The 24,717-nt window shown below is 47.2% G+C and overlaps 1 long non-coding RNA gene across 6 annotated transcripts; it reads left to right on the forward strand.

Annotated features, from left to right (window-relative positions):
• Positions 1-16: 16 nt before the first annotated feature.
• LOC106506400 (COP9 signalosome complex subunit 7b) lies at positions 17-24,483 on the forward strand. Of its 6 annotated transcripts, none has more exons than XR_002339490.2 (7): positions 17-225; positions 7,342-7,519; positions 11,181-11,256; positions 13,824-13,912; positions 16,147-16,349; positions 18,414-18,519; positions 22,744-24,483. It is a non-coding gene; the product is annotated as a COP9 signalosome complex subunit 7b (long non-coding RNA). The 6 variants fall into 6 exon arrangements; XR_014830236.1 differs by lacking the exon at positions 17-225 and adding an exon at positions 5,225-5,338; XR_014830234.1 differs by lacking the exon at positions 17-225 and adding an exon at positions 5,225-5,328 and having other exon boundaries at positions 18,242-18,519.
• Positions 24,484-24,717: the final 234 nt, after the last annotated feature.

Below are 24,717 nucleotides of genomic sequence, written 5' to 3' on the forward strand. Positions count from 1 at the left end.
GACTGCAAATCCCAGCATTCCCTGCACCCTAGTCCTCTGTAACTTAGATTCCAGTGTGCCGCGCAGTGTGCGCAAATTCATACATCTGCCTGTAGGCTTGGTGGTTTCTGAATCCCGAGACTTGAAACTCTTTGGGAAGATCCTCTTCAACCTCAAAAGAAGATGACAGCCCACAGAGAGACAACTTGTATTTACATGGAACTCAGAAATCTCCTGCAAATCATGGTAAGCCTGAAACAACAAACCCCAAAACACTGATTAAACCATGAAAGCTAATATAACAAAATGACTCGTTGAAATCAGGCTTGCTCGTTGGCCTGGGGCGCCTTTTACGTGTTTTGTAGAGGTCTCTGCTGTGCTCCTGCGTTGGACTGGAAGAGATATGGATTGTGAACTCAGAATATCAATACAGTTAGGCTTAGGAGAATTTGCTAATCCAGCCCCTGTTTTACATATGAAGAAACCGAGGCCCAAAGAGGCAAAAAGATTGTTCACAGGTTACAGCAAGTTGGGGCAGAGTTAGGATTGGGCTCTTAAGTCTACTGTAGTCTGGGCTCTTTGCTCTACACTAGGGTGGTGATATTTTTAGCAGCATGGCTATGCTATCTTAATATTCTCCTTGGTGAAGTTTTCCCACTCAGGTTGAAACACCCAGAGGTTAGTGGGAATAAAAAATGTTGCCTGCCATTTCAGTAAACAATGAATGTTACCCACTATCAAGCCACTGGCCACTGAAGCCACCCCGGAAGATGGGCTCAGAGGTGAATTCAGGATACATGGAGGAAAACAGGATACTTGCCCTACATAGTTAAGATGCATATCTAAGGAATAATTTCAATGAGCCCAGACTCTTGCTTCTTCCCATTCATAGAAAAGCATTAATCATTCATCCGAGATGTCTAGTTTTTGTGATTGGCAGTGCTCTTTTGTGTTCGACTAAATGTTCATTTTTTTTTCGGGAAAAAACTGTGTATCCTGGCTCCTCCCATATCTCTTTGGAGCAGTTCCTCAAAGCTATCTGAGGGGCTGTCTCCCAGGCTATAGTCCTCAATAAGTCCCCCCACCCCATCGCACCCCTGCCGGAAATAAAACATAACTCACAACTTTTAGGTTGTGTGTTTTTCTTCACTCGACCTTAGGTAAGCATTTATTTGGTGGATTTCCTACAAGTGAAGGAGGATAACGTTTGTTTATCCCCAGTCCAGATAAGACCTGGTGTTTTATTTATTCTTTGTTATTCAAGGTGACATTTAATGTGATTTCAGAAACTAGGCAAAATTGTAGTGTAAGCTAAGGTTTCCTTGGAGATCTGCTGTCTCTTTTCCTAGGCCTACGTCCCTCCTCCTGTCTCCCTTTTACCCACCTGGGAACTCATCCAATTTTTCCTTCCATGTAATTTAACAAACAGCTTTTTCAGTTTTCATTATTGGCCAGGCTCTCTGCTGGTAGAAAGTGAAAGACATGATCACTGCTAGCAGAAGATAACCATCTAGTTAGGGAAATAGGCTCCCCTGAAATTCAAGACGGGCTGTGATAAATGCACAAAAGAAAGGACGGTTAGAATGCTCTAGAGGCCCCAGTGGCAGGGATAGGAATTTTTTCTAGGTTAAATTTTTTTATCTGTACATTTTTTTGTTCATGAGGATAACATATATAGCAAGAAAACAGTTTTTTCCACATGCATATGTATTATCCTCCCCCCAATCAGGGTATAGAATATTTCCAGCATCTCCTGTATTTCCCTTCTCAGTCAATACTGCATCCTCATCTACGTCTTTTCTGACAGATCACTTTTGCCTATTCTCGAATTTCATTTAAATGTAATCATACAGTTTGAGTCTGACTTTTTGCATTCATCGATATTTTTGTGAGATGCATTCATGTTGTATGTAGTCATAGCTTGTTTTTAACAAATTGCTGAATAGTAGTCCATTGTATGTATGCAGCACTATTTATCTACTCTGCTGTTCCTGGGCATTTAGATTTTCAGTTACCAGTTTTCGGCTTTTAGTAACAAAGCTGCAGTGAACGTTCTTGTTTGTTTCTTTTTGTGGACCCCTGCCCTTGTGTCTACAAGAGGGCTTGCGTGGAGGGCGTATGATCAGCAATAGTAGATATTGCCAGTTTTCTAAAGTATTTGTACCAGTTTTCACCTTCACTAGCAACACAAGAGTGTTCTAGTTGATGCTTATCCTTGACAATACAGGGTGGTGTCAATTTAAAAATGTTTAACTATTTTGGCTAAATGTGGTTATCTTATTCTAATTTTTATATGCATTGTCTTTGGTGTCGAGCACTTTTTCATATGTCTTTTGCCCAGTTTTTACATTGGGCTGATTCTCCTCTTATTAATTTGTAGGGTTTTTTTTTTTTTTTTTTGGTCTTTTTAGGGCCACACCTGAGGCATATGGAGGTTCCCAGGCTAAGGGTTGAATCGGAGCTATAGCCGCTAGCCTACAGCACACCAGATCCGAGCTGCGTCTGCGACCTACACCACAGCTCACAGCAATGCCTGATCCTTAACCCACTGAGTGAGGCCAGGGATCGAACCCGCAACCTCATGGTTCCTAGTCGGATTCGTTTCTGCTGTGCCACAGCGGGAACTCCCAATTTGTGGCTCTTAATATAGTCTGGATATGGAGTTCTTTGTCTGATACATGCTTTACAAATATCTTTTCCAAGTTTGTGGCTTATCTCTTTAGACTTGTACTGGTGTGTGTGGGTTTTTTTGTTTTTGTTTTTGTCTTTTTGCCATTTCTTGGGCTGCTCCCGCAGCATATGGAGGTTCCCAGGCTAGGGGTCGAATCGGAGCTATAGCCGCTAGCCTACACCACAGCCACAGCCACACCAGATCTGAGCTGCGTCTGCGACATACACCACAGCTCACAGCAATGCCAGATCCTTGACCCACTGAGCAAGGTCAGGGATCGAACCCGCCACCCCATGGTTCCCAGTCGGATTCATTAACCATTGAGCCATGACGGGACCTCCTGTACTGGTGTTTTTTCATAAAGAGAAATTCTTAATTTTAATGTAGTGCCATAGTTCAGTGTTTCCTTTTTATGATTAGTGCTTTTTGCATTGTATAAGAAATCTTTGCCTCTCTGGTTGGTGGATTTTTTTTTCTTTCTTTCTTTGGCCTCGCCTGCAGCATGCAGAAGTTCCTGGCCAGAGATCAAAGCCAAGCTACAGCAGTGACCCAAGCCGCAGCAGTGACAACACTGGATCCTTAACCCGAGGCACCACCACAGAACTTCCTGGTGGGTGGAATTTTCGCAGACAAATATGAGGGAAGAGCATTGCAAAAAAGAGAGCAAGCTTGAGCCTAGGCCCTGGGGTCAGAGAGGGAAGATGTAAGTCCTCTTGGGAGGCGTGGAGTTTGGGCTCTAATTAGGGTAGAGCAAGACAAAGCTGGAAAGGTAGGAAAGAGGCATACTGAGAGGGACTTTAACTGTAGCCTTGGCATCTGGACATGATTGTGGAGGAGGCGGAGGCACAGCTGGAATATTTATAATTAAACAGAACTTAGTTGTCCTCCTACCATCAAATTTGCCCCTTCTCTGCAGCCCTGTTCACCTAACACCTCCTCCAGACAGCTCTGGCCTCCCCAGCCAGAATCCAGGGCAATAGCTTCCTTTCCCTGCATTCAGATGGTCGCCAGGTCTGATAGATTCTATGGTCTAAATGTCTCCAACAAGGACCATTCTCTTTGGTCAAGATCTCACAGTCTTTTAACTGGAATTTATCAGTCCCCTCAAGGGTTTCCCATCCTCCAGTTCTCTCCCCATCTAATCCATTCCTATAGCAGCTAGTGTCCAAAATGGCAATTATTCAGACCTCTCCACAGCTTAAACCCCCGAAATGGCTCCCCAGTGTCCTTGAGATAAAATAAAAATTCTTTTACATGGCTTATACTCTTTCTGATGTGCTTATTCATTCTTCCAGGCTCAACGCAAGCCTCATTTCCTCCAAGAGGCTGCCTTAAATAACCTGTCCCCAGGGCAGAGACAGGAGAGCCTTATCTGAACCCCTGGGGTGCCTGTGGCACCACCTGTCATAGCCCTGTCCTTCCCAGGAGCTTCCAGTTCTCCAAGGTAGGAACTTTGCCCCCTTTATTCCTCCTTTTGCCTGTAAGGTGCCAGCTTTCTCTTTACCAACACATTCTCTTCTATGCTTCCAAAGCGTTGTTGTTCTCTTTCATAGCACTTAATACAGTGAAGCTTTTTGAGGGCAAGAACTTTGTCTTATCTTCGTATAAACTTCTAGGACATAATATGTACTGAAGAATTTTAAAAAATAAATGAATGAGTTGAAGTTCTCCCTTGTCGCTTCGGGTTAAGGAGCCAGCTTTCTCACTGCAGCAGCTTGGGTCATTGCAGTGGCGCAGGTTCAGTCCCTGCCTAGGATTCCACATGCTGCAGGTGAGGCTGCTAGGGGGTTGGTGCTAGGCTCCTTTGCCTCATCTGATTTCTGCATTCTGAATGCACAAAAGGTAAATAGGGCTCTTTTTCTCATCTTCAAGACCCGAAAATCTTTGGTATATACTTTAAAGGAACCAGCTTAAGCGTTCAGTTATATGACATTCTTAGCCATCTTCCAGGGAAGTTGGTAAGTACCAGATGCAATGCAAGGAATATCATTATGGTCACAGAACCGTTGTTGACTCAACCCATCTTTTGCTTATTTTAAAATATGTCCTGAATAGAAGTGAGGGACATGGTCTTTGGCTTCAGGTAGCCGGAGTTTCAAAGCTGACTTTGGCACTTACTGGCATTTGGATTTTTAGGTTTAGTTATCTCACCCGAAAAATGGGAATAATATTACAGGCCATAGAGTTAAGAGAATTCAGTGAAACAACGAACAGCACTTGGCACATGGAAAAACGCTCAGTAAACGGTGGTTGTTACTAGGCTTAATAATGTTTCTGTACCGCGGCGGTAGCCACAGTCACCATAGGGAGATTGTGAGGGGTAAACTTGGCCAAAGAGATTTATGGCCCAGGAGGGTGATGGTGATGGTTTGGGCTCCATAACTGCCTGGGCTGCATGCCTCTCTCCCCAGGACCCCCACCCTATCCTGGGCTACAGCCCCATTTCCCTGTTCTGGGCCGCCCTGGAGGTCTGAGGCCGCCAACGCGGCAGGGGGAACCTGGTGTGGGCGGAACTCGAGTGCAGCGGCGGGAGGCTTCCGGGGGAGCCGTAAGGGCAACGGGTCGGCGGAGGCAGAAAAGCGTCGGACGCCGGGCCGATCATGGACGCTTGACAACCTGCGGGCAGGCGCCGGGAGGCCACGCCAGCGACCGAGAGGACGGAGAGGCGGCGAGGACAGGTAGGGGCCGGTGAGAGGGCGGGGACCTGCGCTCCAGGCTTGTCTGGGCTGTCAGGCTGAGCGCCAGCCGTGGGCAAAGCCCGCGGCCACGCCGCCCCGCCCCCGCTCCGGGGAGCGCGCCGGGCGGCTCCTCACTCTGCACCCACGGCCCTGCCTGGAACACACCACCCACCCTGAAGCCCACCCCAGGCCGCGACTCTCAGCATCTGCACCGCGGCTGCTCTCGGTTCGTCACCCCCAAAGGCTGCCTCTTTGCCGCTCTGCCGTCCGTCAAAATAGCGCCCCTCACGACGGGAATTCTTCCCCGTGAGTTCCTAGCTCCCTCCTCGGGCCCTCCCACTTTGGAAGAAAGCATTTATCAGCTCCTCCTTACCTCACTCATTGCCCCCACTGGCTTTGCTTCTTAGGCCGAAATTGTTTTGAGGGACAGAAGTTTCTGTCCATTTTTTACCCTTTCTCCATCCCCAGGCCCTATCATTCAATGTCTTCACACGTGTCCGCTTGGAAAGGAGGTTTTTGTTTCTCCTCTCTTAACCATCATCTCTCTCCTACCCTCTTCCTCCAATTTTCCCTGGCCTTAGCAACCTTTATTCTCTTTCGCACTTCATTTTTTTCTGTTTCTGACAAGACCTTCCTAGGTAACCCTGGGTGAAACGGCATACTTGTTTCTGCAATACTGTGAAAGGGCTGCAGCTCTCTGTGCCTGCCTCCGAAGGAAAACTTGGTTTCTCTTGCACCAAACTATCCTTCTTTGATTTATTCTCTTCTTCCCTCAATTATACTTCTTCATTTTGTCACACTGCCCAGTGCATATCATTCTTGGAGGAGTAATCTTAGCTTATGCTGGACTCCTGTAGAGTAGTGTGCAGTGCGTGAGTTCACACACACTCAACTTGTAGTAAGGAGATTATACAATTGAGGGACTTGCCTGTCTTCATGTCTTCAGGATGGCAGTACTACATCTTCATTGTTTTCTCACATGTTTTTGTTGTTTTCTTGAGGTTTCATGCAAATTCTGAAGTTGGGTTGGTGAAATGTCACACATCACTAGGAGGCCAAATAAAAGGTTTTTCCTTGTGGACGTACACCGCATGTATGAGTGTACTTCCTTAGTTGGAATATGTTGCTGCTCATCTTTCAAGATGATTTCCCCCTCCCCCCCCCTTTTGCCACGCTTGAATGACTTTGATTAAATGGGCCATCTTTCTAGACTGCTTTTGGGGTCTTTCCTTATCTGTATCTGGCTGAAGGTGGGATTCTACTGACACACTAGAAGCTGTAACTGATTCCTTTTACTTACATCTGACTGCCTGTGTATGGCCAAGATTCTCTGCTTTTTAACTAGAGTCTAACAATGAGGTGGAGGAGTTCCCACTGTGGAGCAGTGGCTTAAGAATCCAGCTGCAGTGGCTTGGGTCACTGTGGGGGTGAGGGTTTGAGGCCCGGTGCAGTGGGTTAAAGGATCTGGCATTACTGCAGCTGTGGTATAGGGTGCAGCTGTGGCTCGGCTTCAGTCCCTGACCGGGGAACTTCCATATACACAGCAAGTGGTGAGACTCTGTGTTTGGTCTTGGTTAGGTTTAACGACTTGGAAGGAAGGTACTGCCTTTGGGAAAGTGCAAGTTGGTGATGAAATTACTTTTACTAAGTGAGTTTCAAACCTCAGAGTAAGGACAAAATCTCTTTATTATTATTATTATTTGGCCATGTCTATGGCCTGTGGAAGTTCTGGGGCCAGGGATCAAACCCTCGCCACAGCAGCCACTGGAGTCTCAGCAATGACAGTGCTGGATCCTTAACTCACTGAGCCACTATAGGGAGTTCCAGGACAAAAATTTCTTTAACTCCAAGTTGAACACTACGCATCTCACAAAGTGAGATCTGGATTCAGGAACGTTTTTTGTTTTTTGTTGAAATACTATAAAAGTATTCTGATCTCTGATCTAGCAATAAACCAGCATACATTTTGCAAAGGAGAAGGAAGAATTACTGAAACACTTTGTTTTTGGACAGATCTCAAGGCCAGAGAATGGCTGGTGAACAGAAACCCTCAAGTAACCTCCTGGAACAGTTTATTTTACTCGCCAAAGGTACCAGTGGCTCAGCCCTCACTGCTCTCATAAGCCAAGTTTTAGAGGCTCCTGGAGTATATGTCTTTGGAGAACTGCTGGAGCTGGCCAATGTGCAGGAGGTAAGAGAAGTTTCCAAAAAAGTTCTCTTTCTTCTTTGTTCTAAACCTTCCTGTGATGTGATTCTCCACGTGTCCAAGGCATTTGAGTGCTGAAGCCTTGTGGACTGTGAGGTGCCCTGTTGAGGGAGGGATGGGAGTTGATGGGGCAGGAGAAGAGAGTGAGGGTGATGTCCTGGGCTCCTTCAATATTTTCAGTCTGAATTTGGGGTACATTTTTTAGACTGGATTGCTGATAATTTGAAAGATGGAGAAAAGCCAATTGAACTGGATAAATTAGAAGAGTAGAGTATAAGTTAACAACGGTAGTTTCAGTCATTCTTGGGGACAAAAAACCTCCAGTGCAAATACAGACAATGAAGATTGGTTGGGTACATACATGGCAGAAAATGATTGCTATTGAATAGGAGACGGGCACAAATAAAGGATATATTGTTGTGAAAAGGGCAGTGTTGTGCTAAAGTAAATGTGCAAAAAAGATGTGATATGAAAAGCTGGTAAGTAGTCCTTTTTGCTTTGTTTACTTCTTTGCTTGTTATTAAAACCTTGGGTAGCACTTTTGATTGTCGGGCATTAAAAATGAGAAGATCTGGTGAAGATTAACCAAGTGGGACAGAGAATGTAAAGCAACCTATACTTTTCAACCTCTGCCTCCCACTTTGGATACTTTTATGTTTACTGATTGATACTTATGTTGATTGAAAAATCCGGCGACATCTTTATTACTTTGGGGGTTGTGCTGAGGAGCTCTTGGTGGGGTGGGTTGGTTGGCTTCCTCTCCACTATCACAGCTTATTTCTGGCTGCCCAGGATAGTACCAGCTCTGCCATTAGCCACCACATGCAGATCTGGGCAGTACTTGTTCGTATGGGTCATGTGCACGATGCTGCTGAGGGTCCCCCAGGGCCTTCTCGTTGATGGTGGTCCACACACAGGAGGGGGCTGGCTTTTGTTGGCCCGTCTTTGCTTCAGGACTGTTAGGACACTTTCGCCACTGGCTGCCAGCTCCACGCCCACAGCCTTGCCGTGGATCAGCTCGTGGTAGCAGAAGGAGTTGTGGGTCTTCAGGTTACTGGACTTGCTGCTCTTCATTTGCTTATTCCTCTCGATCAGGAAAGTTGAGCAGTTGCCCATGATCATTCATGGCAGATGTGTGGACGTGGCGTTGTTTCCTCTCTCTGCAGCAGTTGTAAATAAGACCCACTTATTTTTTAATTGTGAATTTTTATTTAATGTTAGGCTGGCTTGCTGGACTGTAAGCTCTGTGGGTCACCCTTGTTTCCCTAGAGTTTATTATGTAGCCCGATGCACAGTAGGCTTTCAGTAAAAATTTAATTTACCAGCGATAGAAAAGGCATCCTGTGAGGAAAATTTAAGAAAGCAGTTCTTTTTCTTGTGTTTTTTTTTTTTTAAAGAGATTTTATTTTTTGAGCAGTTTTAGATTGACAGCAAAGTTGAGAGGAGGGTACAGAGAGTTCGCATATACCCCCTGCTTTTAAACATGCATAGCCTGCCCCATTTTCAGTACCCCCCACCAGGGTGGAACTGCGTGGCACGTCATTGTCGCCCAAAGACCATCGTTTACAATAGGGTTCAGGCTTGGTGTTGTACAGTTTCTGGGTTTGGGCACATGGATAATGGCATATATCCACCAGTACAGTATTATACAGTTTTCCACTTTTTTAAAAATCCTCTGTGTTCTACTCATTCATCCTTTGCTCCCCTCTAATCCCTGGCAACCACTGATCTTTTTACTGTCTTAGTAGTTTTGACTTTTCCAGAATGTCATGTAGTTGGAATTATAGATATGTAGCCTTTTCAGATTGGCTTTTTTTACTTGGTAATAGTGCATTTAAATCTCCTCCATGTCTTTCATGGCTTGATATATCATTTTTCAAAAGAAGAGACGACCTTCAGGTTCAGGAAAAGTCAGAGTGAATATGCCAAATAGTTGTTTTACATGGAAGTTTGTGTAAGAGGAGATGGATAAAAATTAAAGCCAGAAAGATCTTTTTGATGTAGACCAGTGGGAGAAACTTTGGAATGTCTTCTCTAGAGGAAATAGTGTTTTATGGTAGTTTTGTAATTCTCTGTCTGAAAAGTGGGGGCTCGATTATATGGTCTCTTCCACTCCCTTTTGTGTGTGTATCTTTTGTCTTTTTAGGGCTGCACCTGCAGCATAGGAGGTTCCCAGGCTAGGGGTCTAATTGGAGCTGTTGCTGCCAGCCTACGCCACAGCCATAGCAACACGAGATCCGAGCCACGTCTGTGACCTACACCACAGCTCACGGCAACGCCAGATCCTTAACCCACTGAATGAGGTCAGGGATCGAACCTGCAACCTCACGGTTCCTAGTCAGATTCATTTCCGCTGTGCCACTACGGGAACTCCTCTTCTACTCCTTTTTTTGGCTGCGTCTTTGACATGCAGAAGTTCCCCAGCCAGGGTTGGAACCTGTGCCACAGGAGTGACCTGAGTGGCTGCAGTGACAACACCAGATCCTTAGCCTACTGTGCCACAAGAGAACTCCGCGTCTCTTCCACTTCTGATTCAGTACCTCAGGAAGTTTTTGGTCATCTGAGAAGGTAGATCTGTGTCTAGGATGCCAGAGTCATCCCTGGAGTGCTTAGCAAATCACCTTCATCTTCCCACAGTTTGTTTTTTCCATATGTGACCTGAAAATAAGCCAGTTGCCTTTCAGTGGTCTGAAATTTCAGATGCAGTTTTGGGAACTTTTTAAAAAGATGATTAAGGGAGTTCCTGTTGTGGCTCAGTGGTTAACGAACCCAACTAGTATCCATGAGGACACAGGTTTGATCCCTGACCTCAATCAGTGGGTTAAGGATCTGGTGTTGCTGGCAGCTGTAGTGTAGGTTGCAGACACAACTTGGATTCCACGTTGCTGTGGCTGTGGTGTAGGCCGGCAGCTACAGCTCCAATTTAACCCCTAGCCTGGGAACCTCCATTTGCTGCAGGCGCAGCCCTAAAAAGACAAAAGACAAAATTAAATAAAAAAAATTTTTTTAAATGGCTAAGGAGTTCTCTTGTGGCACGGTAGGTTAAGGATCTAGTATTGTCACTGCTGTGGCTCGGGTTCCATCTCTGGCCTGAGAACTTTCACATGCCACAAGTGGGGCCAAAAAAAAAGTTGTTGTTTTTTTTTTTTTAAAAAAGATGGTTAAAATTGAGTAGTAAGATTATTGATGTGCACAGCGCACCGCTTGGGTTTCCTGATTCGGCTTCACTGAGTGTGGTGAATGGAAGATAATGGGTACATGTTTGTAAGGGAAACGCCCAGCTGCAGTAACTGGTTGCAGAGCAGAGCAGTTCCTGGCAGAACAGTGTCTCTTTCATTTTCCTTCTGTGAATGGCTCTTCCCTGCTAGCATTAGTGAGGAATAAGTCATGTTAATGAAAATTTGTCCTTGGGGCTGACTGATGCTGGTGTTCTGTCCTGCCCCGGCTCTTCTGTCACACCTTATGCTGATCGTCTCCAGCATTCACAGTCTACATGCAGTCCTGAAATGTGGAGCCGGCCTTAACTTTGTACAGCAGTACAGACTGTGGCCCGTGATCATCTGCCCTCTGCTTGAACGCAGCTGCAGTGATTGGTAGACAGTAAGGTCTGTGAACTGTTTTTTTTTTTTTTTTTTTCCCTCCCCAGCTTGCAGAAGGAGCTAATGCTGCTTATTTGCAGTTGCTGAATCTGTTTGCCTATGGAACATACCCAGATTACATAGGTGAGTTGGTTAAGATCCTCCAAAGACTTTCTATGTTGCTCTGTTTGGATGTGTTGCCTTCACAAGGATCGCCGAGGTCTGGGATACCAAACAGGGCGTGGGAGCTTTACCCGAACCCATTTTACTGTGCTCTGTAGGTGATCTCACGTGGGGACTTTCCCGTCCCACCTTTTATTTCCCAGTGGTAAAGTGGGGCTATGGGTATGCTCCTCCATAAATATACCCCTTGTTTATTTTCCAGAGGAGATTCTTGGGGACTAGTGTTTGTAGAACACTAGGAGGGTCGTGAAACGTCAGAATACTCACTCGTAAAGTAGTTAAGCATTTAAAATGTTATGTAAATACCATCACCATATTAAAGAAAGTTTTTTTTTTTTTTTTTTTTTTTTTTTTTTTTGTCTTTTTTTGCCATTTCTTGGGCCGTTCCTGCGGCATATGGAGGTTCCCAGGCTAGGGGTGTAATCGGAACTGTAGCTGCCAGCCTACGCCAGAGCCACAGCAACGCAGGATCTGAGCCACGTCTGCGACCCACACCACAGCTCACGGCAATGCCAAATCGTTAACCCACTGAGCAAGGGCAGGGACCGAACCCACAACCTCATGGTTCCTAGTCGGATTCGTTAACCACTGCGCCACTCCCTAAAGAAAGTTTTAAAATAGGGGACAAAAGTCACTCATGGTCGTACCACCATCAAACTACTGTTAGCGTTATGGTGCTGGACTTCTCTTCGTGCTTGTGATTTCTGATACGTAGGTGTGATGAGACTATGTACAGTTTTATATCTTGCTTTTTTCACTTACGTCATAGGCATTTATCTGTGTTTGAAGTCTTCACAGTCATTTTTGATGTTCTTTCGTCTAATATTCCATCATGTACTTCACCCCTTCTCTTTTGTAGATCATTTGAGCCATTGTAAATTAGAGTCTTAAATATCAGAAATGAGGTGCATACATGTCCAAACACTAACTTACCTTCCACTCAGGGCATTTGTGTCTGGCTTCCCTAGTTTATTTTAGTGGTGTGACATGGGCCTGGCAGTTTACTTTGTGGTGTGACTCAGGGTCTTCCCCGCTGTATCCCTGACTTCCCCCTCTTCCTCACTTTCCTTCTCTTGGTCACTTCTCCTTACTCTGTGCTATGTCAGACTGGACAGTTTGCCACCTGCCAGCTTTTTCTGACCTTTGCTTTATTTTTATTTTTATTTTTATTTTTTTTGTCTTTTTAGGGCTGCACCTGCAGCATATGGAAATTCCCAGGCTAGGGGTCAAATCCAACCTGTAGCCACCGGCCTACGCCACAGCCACAGCAACACAGGATCTGAGCCATGTCTTGCAATCTACACCACAGCTCACGGCAACGCCGGCTCCTTTAACCCACTGAGCAAGGCCAGGGATGGAACCTGCGTCCTCATGGATGCTAGTCAGATTTGTTAACTGCTGAGCCACAGCAGGAATTCCACTGCATCTACTTTTTTATGTAACACCCTTGAGAGATACCACTGGTAGCTAAACACAGTCATAGTTTTACAGCAAAACAAATGACTTTTCACAACAAGTGGGATAAAAAGGTATTCCATGACATTCCTCAACTCAATTTAGGTCAGGAAATGCCTCCAGTTGAGTTCAGCACCCTGCTCTAGAAAGAAAAATCAGTTTGGATTCATCGTTTTGGAATCCAGGATTATGAATAAGGAATTGAAGACATCTGGACTCTGTCTTGTGGGGCTGTTTTGAGGACAGACTGGATGTGTGTGTGTACGTGTGGATCTGTGTGTGCACTTACACTGAGTAAGCCTTGCTGTGCCTTACCTGCAGCTGCTGCCATTTCTGTCATCATTACTGTTACTGCTCATGGTGCCCGTCCTTCAAGGATCACCTCACACCCCCCTTTCTTTCTTTTCCTCTCCGGTACCTCGCAGGTGTGATTAGGCTCACTTGCACGCTCTCTCTCTCTTTCTCTCCCGCTCTCTCTTTTTCCCTTTCTGCCTCTCCCTCTCCCCCTCTTGCTGTCTTCTGGACAGTTGGTAGCTTTCTTCTGGTGGTTCTGTCTTGCATTTGTAGCTGTTGAAACATCTGATGGTAAGACTGAGGACAAGCCCAGGGCCATTGAGTTGCACAACTCTGGGTGGTAGTTGCTGCTCCTGGAGTTGTGCAGTGCAGCAGCCCTGACAGGCCCATTTTCTTTACCTTGATTCCCCTGGAGTCATTTAAGACAGTGCGTTGCTCATAACAGATGCTCAGTGAAGACATGCTGAACTTGACTGAATGTCACAGAGGGCACAGATAGTATTCCGTTAGGATAATTGTCATATCATTTTGTGCATTCGTGCCTGGTTTCTCAGGAAACTAAACTTCTGGTGTGTAGAGATTCAGTTTTTCTTTTTTGGAAGCATGTGGTCTTTCAGAGGAGACAGGGAAACTGGAGCATGGAATATTTACCTAACGCATGAATGCAGTCCTGCAGTGATGCAGTAGTCGGTTTGATGTGGGAAGTTGGTACACTTCTTCCACAAAGAAATCCTAATTTAATGTTGTGTCTTGATTTTTTGGTGGGTGGGACTGAGCAGCCAACAAGGAGAGCCTGCCAGAACTGAGCACAGCTCAGCAGAACAAGCTGAAACACCTTACCATCGTGAGCTTGGCATCGAGGATGAAGGTACGGCCTGAACTCTTTCCTGTCTCCCTCCTCACCTCGAGGCAGGTGTCTCGTTGGCATCCGTGTGGGAACTCCCGGCTACACACAGTAGAGTTGCATCATGAATGTGTAAAGTTTGCCTGGCAGAGGACAAACGAGACAGAGATAACAGTTAAAAGAGTGTAGACAGTTAGTCACCATGCCATTTAGGAGAAGCATGCCCAGGAGGGGCTGTGAATCAGCAGGTCTTTGTGGTGGCATGCCATGGCACCCGACGTGGTGTGAGCCTTTTGCCATGCTTCAAGGAGGTTGCTGTTTCAAGGTACAGATTTTTCAAACAGCACAGCATCTCAAGGCAAGTGAACCACTTCAGCAGTTGCTCAGTGCATAGTGAACTGTGCCAGCATTGGAGGAAGAACCTGCTGTGTTACACCCACTTTTTTTTTTTTTTTTGCTTTTTACAGCTGTATCTGTGGCGTATGGAAGTTCCCGGGCCAGGGGTAGAATCAGAGCTGTAGCTGCTGACCTACACCACAGCCACAGCCATGTGGGATCCAACCTGAGTCTGACCTGCACCACAGCTCACAGCAACGCTGGCTCCTTAACCCACTGAGTGAGGCCAGGGATCGAACCCTCATGGATCCTAGTCAGGTTCGTTAACTGCTGAGCCACGAAGGGGGCTCTGAGGTAGATTTTTAATAAGCTTCCTTCCTCTAGGGATTTTTAAGGTTAATTATACTAATTGAAAATTTTGCCTTATATTGCTAATTCTGACCCTAACCTTCTGTAAGATACCACTCCACCGTGTCTCTGAGTTCTTTGCCCCACTCGATTTAGAAGACATGCAGCCAGATGCTCATAGCCGTTAACAAAGAAGATCCGGGTTTGATTAATTTCTAGTTGATTTTGGCTTTCTGCCCCATCCCAGCCTAAATGTCTAAGTTTTTGTGGGGCTGTGCCTTGAAAAAGTTTGCTTTTTGCATCTCTGCTCTGTGATTGAGCCTGCGAGATGTGTGTTGGTTTTTGGATTGCTGTTTCACTTGCTGAAATTGTTTTACCTGCTCTAATCACAAATTTCTGATTCTTATTAGCATTTCGGGGGGAGGCCTGTTTTGTTAGGAAGTGAGGACCTGAACTTTTTTTGGTCCTGATCGTGGATTTCTCAAGCGTAGCAAAGAGCAGGAGAGACTTTCCCCCTCCTTTCTGCAGCCTGTCATTGTAGGTCCATGTGCTACCACAGGGTTCCAGACCTTTAGTCATAGAAAATCCCTCTAGGTATGTTTGCTTTCTTCTCTGCATACATCTTCCTCTTCTCTATTCCTGCAGACTTGATTGCTGGGTTACTTTTCAAACTAATAATGATAGGTCAGAGGATTTGCAGAAAAACTGGATATTTAGATATCCAGTTGTCTTGGAGTCATGCAGAATGTTGCTGCAGCCCGGTATAGGCTGCTGTTAGGAAATTGACATTGGCTGTAGGAGACAGAGAAAACAAATGTCAATTTCAGGGTGACCTCTGAGCGGGCAGTACCCACCGGCCACCTGTAGGTGGATGTGTTAGCCTCTAAGTTTTTTATTTTTATTTATTTATTTAGGGCCGCCCCCATGGCATACGGAGGTTCCAGGCTAGGGGTCGAATCAGAGCTGAACTCGTTGGCCTATACCACAGCCACAGCAACACAGGATCCAAGCCGTGTCTGCAACCTACAGCACAGCTCACCACAACACTGGATCCTTAACCCACTGAGCAAGGCCAGGGATCAAACCCGTGTCCTCATGAGTACTAGTCAGGTTTGTTAACTGCTGAGCCATGATGGGAACTCCTGCCTCTAAGTTTTTTAAATTGTGCTCTACTGGGCAAGCAGCCAGTGTCTCTGGTGCCTGAAATTGTTTGTAGTTTATGATGATTTGGCATTTTATGCAAATTCTGCAATCTTCCAGAAGGCAGCAGAGTGCCATATACTGATTATTTCCCTTTCTCCTCGGGAAGAGTCCTTAAGATCTCTGAGGATGCTTCAGAGCACGCGAGCTGGGAGCTGGGCCCAGTCCAGGAGGCTGGGGATGGAGGAGAACGAATTCCTAGTTGCTGCAGGTCTCTGCTCATTTATCCGTCCCTTGTGGCCGTAGATGTTAATAGCTACCACTAGACTGCATTTCCCCGAGCTCCGAGGCAGCTGTTGGCTATCTGGGTAATACTTGCATTTTCTTTATGTTTGCCACTGGCTTTTGTAAGTGTCACATGGCCTTATCTGCAGTGTATTCCCTACTCCGTGCTGCTGAGGGACCTGGAGATGCGGAACCTCCGGGAACTGGAAGACCTCATCATCGAGGCTGTCTACACGGATATCATCCAGGGCAAGCTGGACCAGCGAAACCAGCTGCTGGAAGTGGATTTCTGCATTGGCCGTGACATCCGAAAGAAAGATATTAATAATATTGTCAAGACCTTGCATGAATGGTGAGGCTCAGAGAGGAAGTGCCCCCTTCTTTAGGAAGGGGGTATCTGGCCTGCCCTTTGTGCCTTTGTTTGGGGAGATGCGGTCCTCAGTTACCACCTGCAGCTACGTAAGGGCCTTGGGACAGTAAGCTAGAGAGCTGGGCTACCTTTGTGACTACAGCTGTGTGACAGCAGGAATCATTTCCGGCTTCCTAGTGTCTTGGTTGTAAAATAGTCCTTGTCCTTTGCTGTTGGGGGGCTCTTTAGCAGGCCATAAAATGCCTAGGGTTGGCAGGTGGAGTCTCTGAAGCCTCACCATGTGACAATGAGCCTGTGCTTTGCAAACTTACCCTCAGAGCTTAAGCTCAGGAAGTTTATGTTGGTCAGATTCTTGGGAAAAGAGAACCCGTGTTCAGCATTAGTAACATTGCTTAGTGTTTGTAAAACAATGTGAAGGGTATTTACACAGACACACACACAGAATATTTGATAACTGTATTCTAAAACGAATAAAAAGAAGTGGGACATTTGTATGTACTCTTTTATTTTATTTTTTGCTTTTTAGGGCTGCACCCACAGCATGTGGAAGTTCCCAGGCTAGCGGTCGACTTGGAGTTGTAGCTGCCGGCCTACGCCACAGCTGCACACAGCACCTCGGGATCCGAGCTGCGTCTGTGACCTACACCGCAGCTCACGGCAATGCCAGATCCCCCACCCACTGAGTGAGGCCAGGGATTGAACCCGCATCCTCATGGATACTGGTCGGATTTGTTTCCAGTGCATCACAGCGGGAAGTCCTGTATGTACTCTATTTCAGTGGAATTTGCAATCGCTGCAGCACATGCTACAAGGATTTTTTTGGAGTTACTCAAATGATTTGGGGCTTAGAAAGCCAGATGGGCTTAGTCGGGGAAGGGCTTTTCGCGGAGTGGTGCAGGAGGGCCAGGGTTAGAGTCTGCTTGGAGATGAGGAGAGTGGGTTCCCAGGCGGACACATGGCCTTTGGAGGTCATGAAACAGGGCAGGCAGACTTTCTGCAGAGGGGCAGGGAAATGGTTTGCTTTAAAACAGGCTGACTCTAGCTTAGCCTCAAGAACATGTATCCCAGGGTGTACGGCCCAGCTTAGACCCTCCAGGCGTCCAAAGACCCCCGAGGTCCCCTCATTCCAGCTCTTGGACCCCAGGGCGTGTGCTCCCCACACTTTACCCCCAGTTCTGTCCCAAGTATGACTCCGGACGCCACCCTTTTACAGCATCCGACACAAGCAGGAGCTTTTGAAATATTGTCAAGCTGATACGTCGGAATCATGGGAAATAAACTTAGAAAATACCCCGACCATGAAAACAGTCTGTTGGATATAATCTAGGCTTCCAGTCTTACTAATGTTGCTCGTCTCATTCCGTCTCTGAGACGACTGACACAGTTCTCACCCCCACCTCTAGCTTCCATCCTGACCCCTGCCCTGCATGTGTACTAGCACACATTTTCACTACTTGTCTTTAGGCGTTGGAGTTAGATTTGAAACAAAGTTGGCCTGTGGAATGGTACCAGAAATACAGCAAAATGTTCATAACCATTGATTCTAAAGTGGAGGTTATGTGGGTATTTATTGTACTATTCTTTCACCTTTTTTTTTTAGGTTTTTACAGTTTTCAAAATAAAAGGTGGGGAAAATGACACGAGGGGAATGGCAGTCAGGAAGTAACACACTTCTGAGAAGAAGGGCAATCTCCAAAATAGGATGTTGGAAAATAATGTTTTCTGTTGAGAGAGCTAACTAATCAGTGCACCTGTGAGTCTCTCCTAGTTGTTTACACGCGCATCCTGTCCAGCCTCCCCAGGGGATGCAGAGGCTGGCAGTGAGAGCTGTGTTCTAAGAAACCACTCCGCATGCCCCGTGTGTGTTTCCACAGGCCCTGTGGCATGCATTCAGAAACGCCCGTCTTTCCGAAGGCTTGAGGGAGCAAGAGCCCTGGCAGACGGAGTGTCACAGGAAGTCTCTGAGGAGTCGGGAGGGAGATTGGGGAGGCCAGAGGAGAGCCCCCAGGCCTTTCTGCGGCTCAGGGCTGGTTACCTCCTTTATAGGTGTGATGGCTGTGAAGCGGTCCTGCTGGGCATCGAGCAGCAAGTTCTGAGAGCCAACCAGTACAAGGAGAACCACAGCCGGACTCAGCAGCAGGTAGAGGCAGAGGTAAGGAAGGGGGCGTCCGGCCCTGCTCGAGGGTATCCCCATCTGTTCCTCTGCCTTGTGAACCGTGGTGTCGACGCAGCAGTCCACACACAGGCACTGGGTGACACGCGGGGTAGCGGCAGTAGCTCCCCCAGCCCTTCGTCTCTCTCCTGATCCCTGGTCACCGGCTTGGAAGGCAGAGAACGTTGTAATTCCTCAGTAGTCGTGGACTGTGCAGCTGCAGAGCAGAAGAAATGAGTTTGGGGATGAGTCTTAGAGATGATGGCGGGTTGGTGGTTCCCGGGCGGGGCAGAGGGAGGGGTGCACTTGGGCAGGGGCACGTGGGGCTCAGGGCCCGGACCCTGCTCTGCTTCAGCTGCATGGTGCGTGCCCACGTTCATTTTCTCCTCTGCACATGTGTGTTGTCACCTTTTACAATGCATGTGTCTCATGCTAAAAAAAGGGAGAAAGAGATGGAATTCGGTGGATGAAATGCAAGAGAAGATGAAGGTGTGTGATTGTGGTGGTAGACGCCTGGCTGTTCAGGACACTTTTAGCCTCCGGGAGAGACGCAGGCACCAGGCTTTGAGTGAGTGGGCATTTGTGGTCCTGTAGCCTGGACACCTGTGAAGCCATTTCCTAATTTGTTTGGAGCCCTTAAGTTCAGAATTTTATTTTAATTTTATTTATTTATTTATTTTATGATTTTCCTTTTCCCGTTATAGTTGATTTACTGTGTTCTGTCAATTTCTGCTGTACAGCAAAGTGACGCAGTCATACATAGATACACATTCTTTTTCTCACATTATCCTCCATCATGTTCCATCCCAAGTGACTAGATACAGTTCCCTGTGCTATACGGCAGGATCTCACTGCTTGTCCACTCCAAATTCAATAGTTTGCATCCGTTAACCCCAGACACCCAGTCCATCCCACTTCCTCTCCCTCCCTCTTGGTAACCACAAGTCAAGATCAGAATTTTAGCATTGAAGAGTTCCCGTTGTGGCTCAGTGGTTAATGAATCCGACTAGGAACCATGAGGTTGTGGGTTCAATCCCTGGCCTTGCTCAGTGGGTTAAGGATCCAGTGTTGCCGTGAGCTATGGTGTAGGTCACAGACATGGCTCGGATCCTGAGTTGCTATGGCTCTGGCGTAGGCCAGCGGCTACAGCTCTGATTTGACTCCTAGCCTAGGAACCCCCATGTGCCACAGAAGCGGCTGTAGAAAAGGCAAAAAGACCAAAAAAAAAAAAAAAAAAATCTTAATTTTAGCATTGAAAATCCTTTTCTAGCATGAAGGAGCTTGAAGCGTTAATGGTACTTAATGAATTTTATAAGTTAGGTGTCCAAAAGTGTGGCAGAAGGGGACCCAGAGTTGCAGCTGAGGAACAGCCTTTCCAAAGGGGAATCGGTGAAATTTGGAGATTTCCCCTCCTCTGTGACGTGTACTCCTTGAAAATAACCTGTGTCTTACTGAAAATAAAGCCTAGTCTTTGGGGGACCAATTCATTGTCCCATGCCTAACACATAATAAGTGCTCAAATGATTGTTATATGTTTCACCCTGTAAGAGTCAGTGGACTGCTGAGCTCTGCTTTTCATGAACTAGAGTAAATTTATTTCAGATACACACACATTCTTACATACATACACATACTTAACTCCGTGAATGTTCCATGTACTGTTAATTTTAACCCTACTTCTAGCTAAAGATGTGTGAACTGTATTTAATTAGCATTAGCTAAGGACAGATAAAATTAGGAAAGTAAGCCCGCTGCTTCTCTAGTAAGCTGTGTAATCCCCCCTTGAATATTGTGGTCTCTCCTCTGAGCTGGGATTGATGTCTGAGCAAAGTAGGAAGGGCTGACCTCGCTCTTCTCTTCACTGACTCTTCCCTGTAAATCTAACCCTGGAAGCAAATGAGGCTTGGAGGCAAAACACACCCACCTGACCTGGGATAGCCTGTGTGAGAAGCAGACTGTCTTTAACCTGGAGGGTAGCCCAGAGCAGCCTGATCACCACTGGCTGCCACATTGCCTGGACTGGCTAATCGGGTGGTAGGTGGTGGGCTTGGATTATGATTGTTTGCAAAAATGAATGCTGTTAGTTCCAGAATTTTGTTTGGGTGAAGTTTCTTTCCATGATAAATGGCATCTGATGAAAGAAGGCACTGGCTAATGTTGAGGCCCAGCTGGGCTTCTCAAATTGTGGTTATTAAACAAGAGAGAGTCCCTGGATTTGCTCTCAGGGGCCCACTCTTGAAAACACAGTTATGGCTGCCCTGGATGCTGCCACCAGGTGGCAGTAAAGATTTGATCAAGTTTGACAGAAGGAAATTGGAGGAAACCACCAGTTACTACTAACTTAATAAGCTTGTAGGAAATCTGGAGGGGACAAGTATGAGAAGAGCGGCAGCATGGTCGAAGCCCCGAGCCTCATCAGACCTTCTGTTCAGAGGCGTGATCTGGGCCACCATGTGTACGATGCTGATGGTCCCCCAGCTGAGGCACGTAGAAGGCACTCACTAAATATTTGTGGACCTTAAAAACTAATCTACCGGAGTTCCCGTCGTGGCGCAGTGGTTAACGAATCCGACTAGGAACCATGAGGTTGCGGGTTCGGTCCCTGCCCTTGCTCAGTGGGTTAACGATCCGGCGTTGCCATGAGCTGTGGTGTAGGTTGCAGACGCGGCTCGGATCCCGCGTTGCTGTGGCTCTGGCGTAGGCCGGTGGCCACAGCTCCGATTCGACCCCTAGCCTAGGAACCTCCATATGCCGCGGGAGCGGCCCAAGAAATAACAACAACAACAACAACAAAAAAACAAACAAACAAAAAAAAAACTAATCTACCATGAACAAAGCTATAATTCTGTCCTTTTTTCCCCCTGTTTCTTCTTTTTACAGCCACACCTGCCTGTGGCATAGGGAAGTTCCTGGGCCAGGGTTGAATCAGAGCTGCAGCTGGGGTCTACGCCACAGCCGCAGCAACACTGGATCAGAGCTGCATCCACGACCTATGCCATAGCTTACCTCAGTGCTGGATCCTTAGCCCACTGAGCAAGGCCAGGGATCGAACCTGTATCCTCATGGAGACTGTGTCAGGTCCATAACTTGCTCAGACCCAGTGGGAACTCCTGTACTAACTTTTTTTTTTTTTTTTTTTGTCTTTTTGTCTTTTGTCTTTTTTTTTGTTGTTGTTGTTGTTGTTGTTGCTATCTCTTGGGCCGCTCCCGCGGCATATGGAGGTTCCCAGGCTAGGGGTTGAATCGGAGCTGTAGCCACCGGCCTATGCCAGAGCCACAGCAACGCTGGATCCGAGCCGCGTCTGCAACCTACACCACAGCTCACGGCAACGCCGGATCGTTAACCCACTGAGCAAGGCCAGGGACCGAACCCGCAACCTCATGGTTCCTAGTCGGATTCGTTAACCACTGCGCCACGACAGGAACTCCTGTACTAACTTTTTTAGTCATTTTCTCAGCTGAGTTGATTTTTTTTTTTTTTTTTGGATTTTTGGCTTTTTGGCTTTTAGGCTTTTAGGGCCACACCCACTGCACATGGAGGTTCCCAGGCTAGAGGTCTAGTCGGAGCTGCAGCTGCCGGCCTACACCACAGCCACAGCAATGCAGGATCTGAGCCGCATCTGCAACCCACACCACAGCTCACGGCAACACCAGATCCTTAACCCACTGAGTGAGGCCAGGATCAAACCTGCTGAACCACGACGGGAACTTGGATTTTTTTCTTTATTTGTCCTTAAACAAGATTGCTTGTTCTCAGAGGGGAGAACTGGATGTTTCCCCCCCAGAATCTTATAAGAGCAGCTATATTCTGGTGAGTATTAGCTGTAAGAGCCTTCCCTCTCAATGAAATCAGCCCCATCGCAAACCTGCCGAAGAATCTTCTCTCCTTTTAGCCTTTCACAGAAATAACAAAACCAAATAACAAAACTGAACAGTTACCATTCTAGCAGACCTGGAAGAGGTATGTAACCATGACCCCTTGGCTTATTCCTAGTTTTCAACCAAGAAAGCAATAATTCCCCTTTTTTTGCTCAACCCATTTCCATGTGTCTTCCATGAGGCGCCCCTGCTTGTTTCTCCTCATCTAGGTTTCTGAAGATAATCTCAGATTTCTTTCAGAGGAGTCTGGCTTCTTCCCCGAGTGGCCCCTGTTACATCGAGAACGAGTTACGGCGGGTTTCTGGCACTTAGCAAGCTGAGCACACTGATCTGTGTCTCGCTGCAGGTTACCAACATCAAGAAGACACTCAAAGCCACGGCGTCCTCTTCCGCGCAGGAGATGGAGCAGCAGCTAGCTGAACGAGAGTGTCCCCCGCACGCCGAGCAGAGGCAGCCCACTAAGAAGATGTCCAAAGTGAAAGGTCTGGTCTCCAGCCGCCACTAGGGCCGGCGGGGGCAGCTGGCACTCACCAGGCCTGGGTCAGGTGGCAGGGGGACGCCGAGGGCCTGTTTCCTCCCCTCTCTACCTTCCGTGAGTTCCAGACCTGCCTGTCCCCTCACCAGCGCCTCCCCCACATTGGTACTGTTCCAGAAGAACCGTTAACTCCCTCCCCTCACCCACTCCTCCTTCCCCAGTTGCTCCCTTCAGACTCAGGGGCTCCACGGATGCCACCCCAACAGGGCCAGACACTGCCCAGCTCCCCTCCAGGAGGTTCTTGTCTCTGTCTAAGGGCTTGTCTCCCTCCCAGTTTTTCTTTGGCTTCATGTCGTTTTGTCAGGCTGCTCATAAGCCGAAGCAGCTTTGCTGGCCCACGGGGATGACCGCGAAGGAGGCCCCTCTGTGCGTGAGGGGCGTGCCTTCTCCAGCCCCGTGCCCCGCAGTTCCCACCCAGGTGCAGGTGCGCTCTAGCCGGGTATCAGAATGCTTGTTTTCCCTCTCCTGCCTTATCCTTTGCTGGCAGCTCCGATCAGGCCATGGAGGGATGTGATGCTGGGCTGTGTTTACTAAACCTGCGGGTTTTCAGCCTCTTAAGCCCAGCTCCAGTCTCTCACTAGTTGGGAGCCCCGGGCTGACTAACCTCTGGTATCTGAGCACCGGTGGAGGGTGCTGTGGGTGTGCCGGGAGGCAGAAGCTTCTTCCGGCTCGGTGTTCTCTCCTGGCCGCTCCTCCTGCTGCCTCTGACTCCTCAGACGGGTCTTGGGGTCTTGGTGTGAAGGCCCCGGCTGCCCCCCGGACCTGTCTGCCAGCACTTGCTCTCCCGGGATCGTCCATCCCTCCCGGCTGCATCTGCGGTGGGGATGGCGGCGTCCAGGCCCCTCTCTGGTGAAGGATCTGTTGCTGCTTCTGTTTCTGGCTTCCCTCCCTCCCCGGCTGGTGACCCAGAGCCCTCTGATGATGGCGATCTCCTGGCAAGAGAAAAGGACTTGACTGGCCTTTCTGAACTTGAACGGTTTCAGGTTATATTTTAATTTTTTTTTTTTTTTTGTACAGGTTCTGATTCTAATACATTTCAACTTGCTTTTTTCCCCCCTTGTGTCAATATTTGTTATAGACGAATCGCCGGGGATTTTCACCTGGTTGGAGGGTGGTGTGTGTGTATGTGTGCGTGTGGTGGTGTTTTGTTGGGGTTTGTTTGTTTTAAAGAAAAGGCGGAGGTCCTGGACTGAGAGAAAAGCACATTTTAGAACAAAAAATAAAAGTAGGTTTAATGTATGTGATGATGGGATTGCATAGCTGGTGGATCTGGAGAGGCTGGCACGAGGGTGGTTCAGAGAAAATGTGATATACTGTTTCAGAACCATGGTTAAAAAAATGGATTCTCCTTTTTCCAAAATGTCCAGCAGCTGCCTGCCGTTGCTTGAATGTTCACAAAGTACTCTCGTTTCCGTTTTCATGGTCCGTGTGCCCATATACCATTATACCCAACTGGAGGGTTTAATTCCCAAAGTATGTTTCATGAAACCCTTTGCTAGATGCTCTGTGGAAAAGGGGTTCTGTTGTGAAATAAATCTGGCACATCTTGCACCCCCGTATCCTCACTGGAAATTCATTGTTAAGGTCTCAGAGAAGGCTTGGGGGAGGAAGCCTGTTCCCACACTGACTTCACCACCAAATCCTTTTTGGTGATAGCTTAGTGGAGCGCATTTTGGGGAAATTTTTGGAAACACTTTTCTCAAAAACACCTCCCTGCCTGATGGGTTTTTCCAACTATTCTTTCTAGACCCAGAACAGTCCCTCTCGCTCTCAGCTAGTGGTTCC

The sequence above is a fragment of the Sus scrofa genome, chromosome 15 (genome assembly GCF_054392235.1).
Source record: "Sus scrofa isolate SSC_HxYL_T2T_F1_AM1 chromosome 15, Sscrofa_HxYL_maternal_Yorkshire_Landrace_v2.0, whole genome shotgun sequence".
NCBI classification, from domain to species: domain Eukaryota; kingdom Metazoa; phylum Chordata; class Mammalia; order Artiodactyla; family Suidae; genus Sus; species Sus scrofa.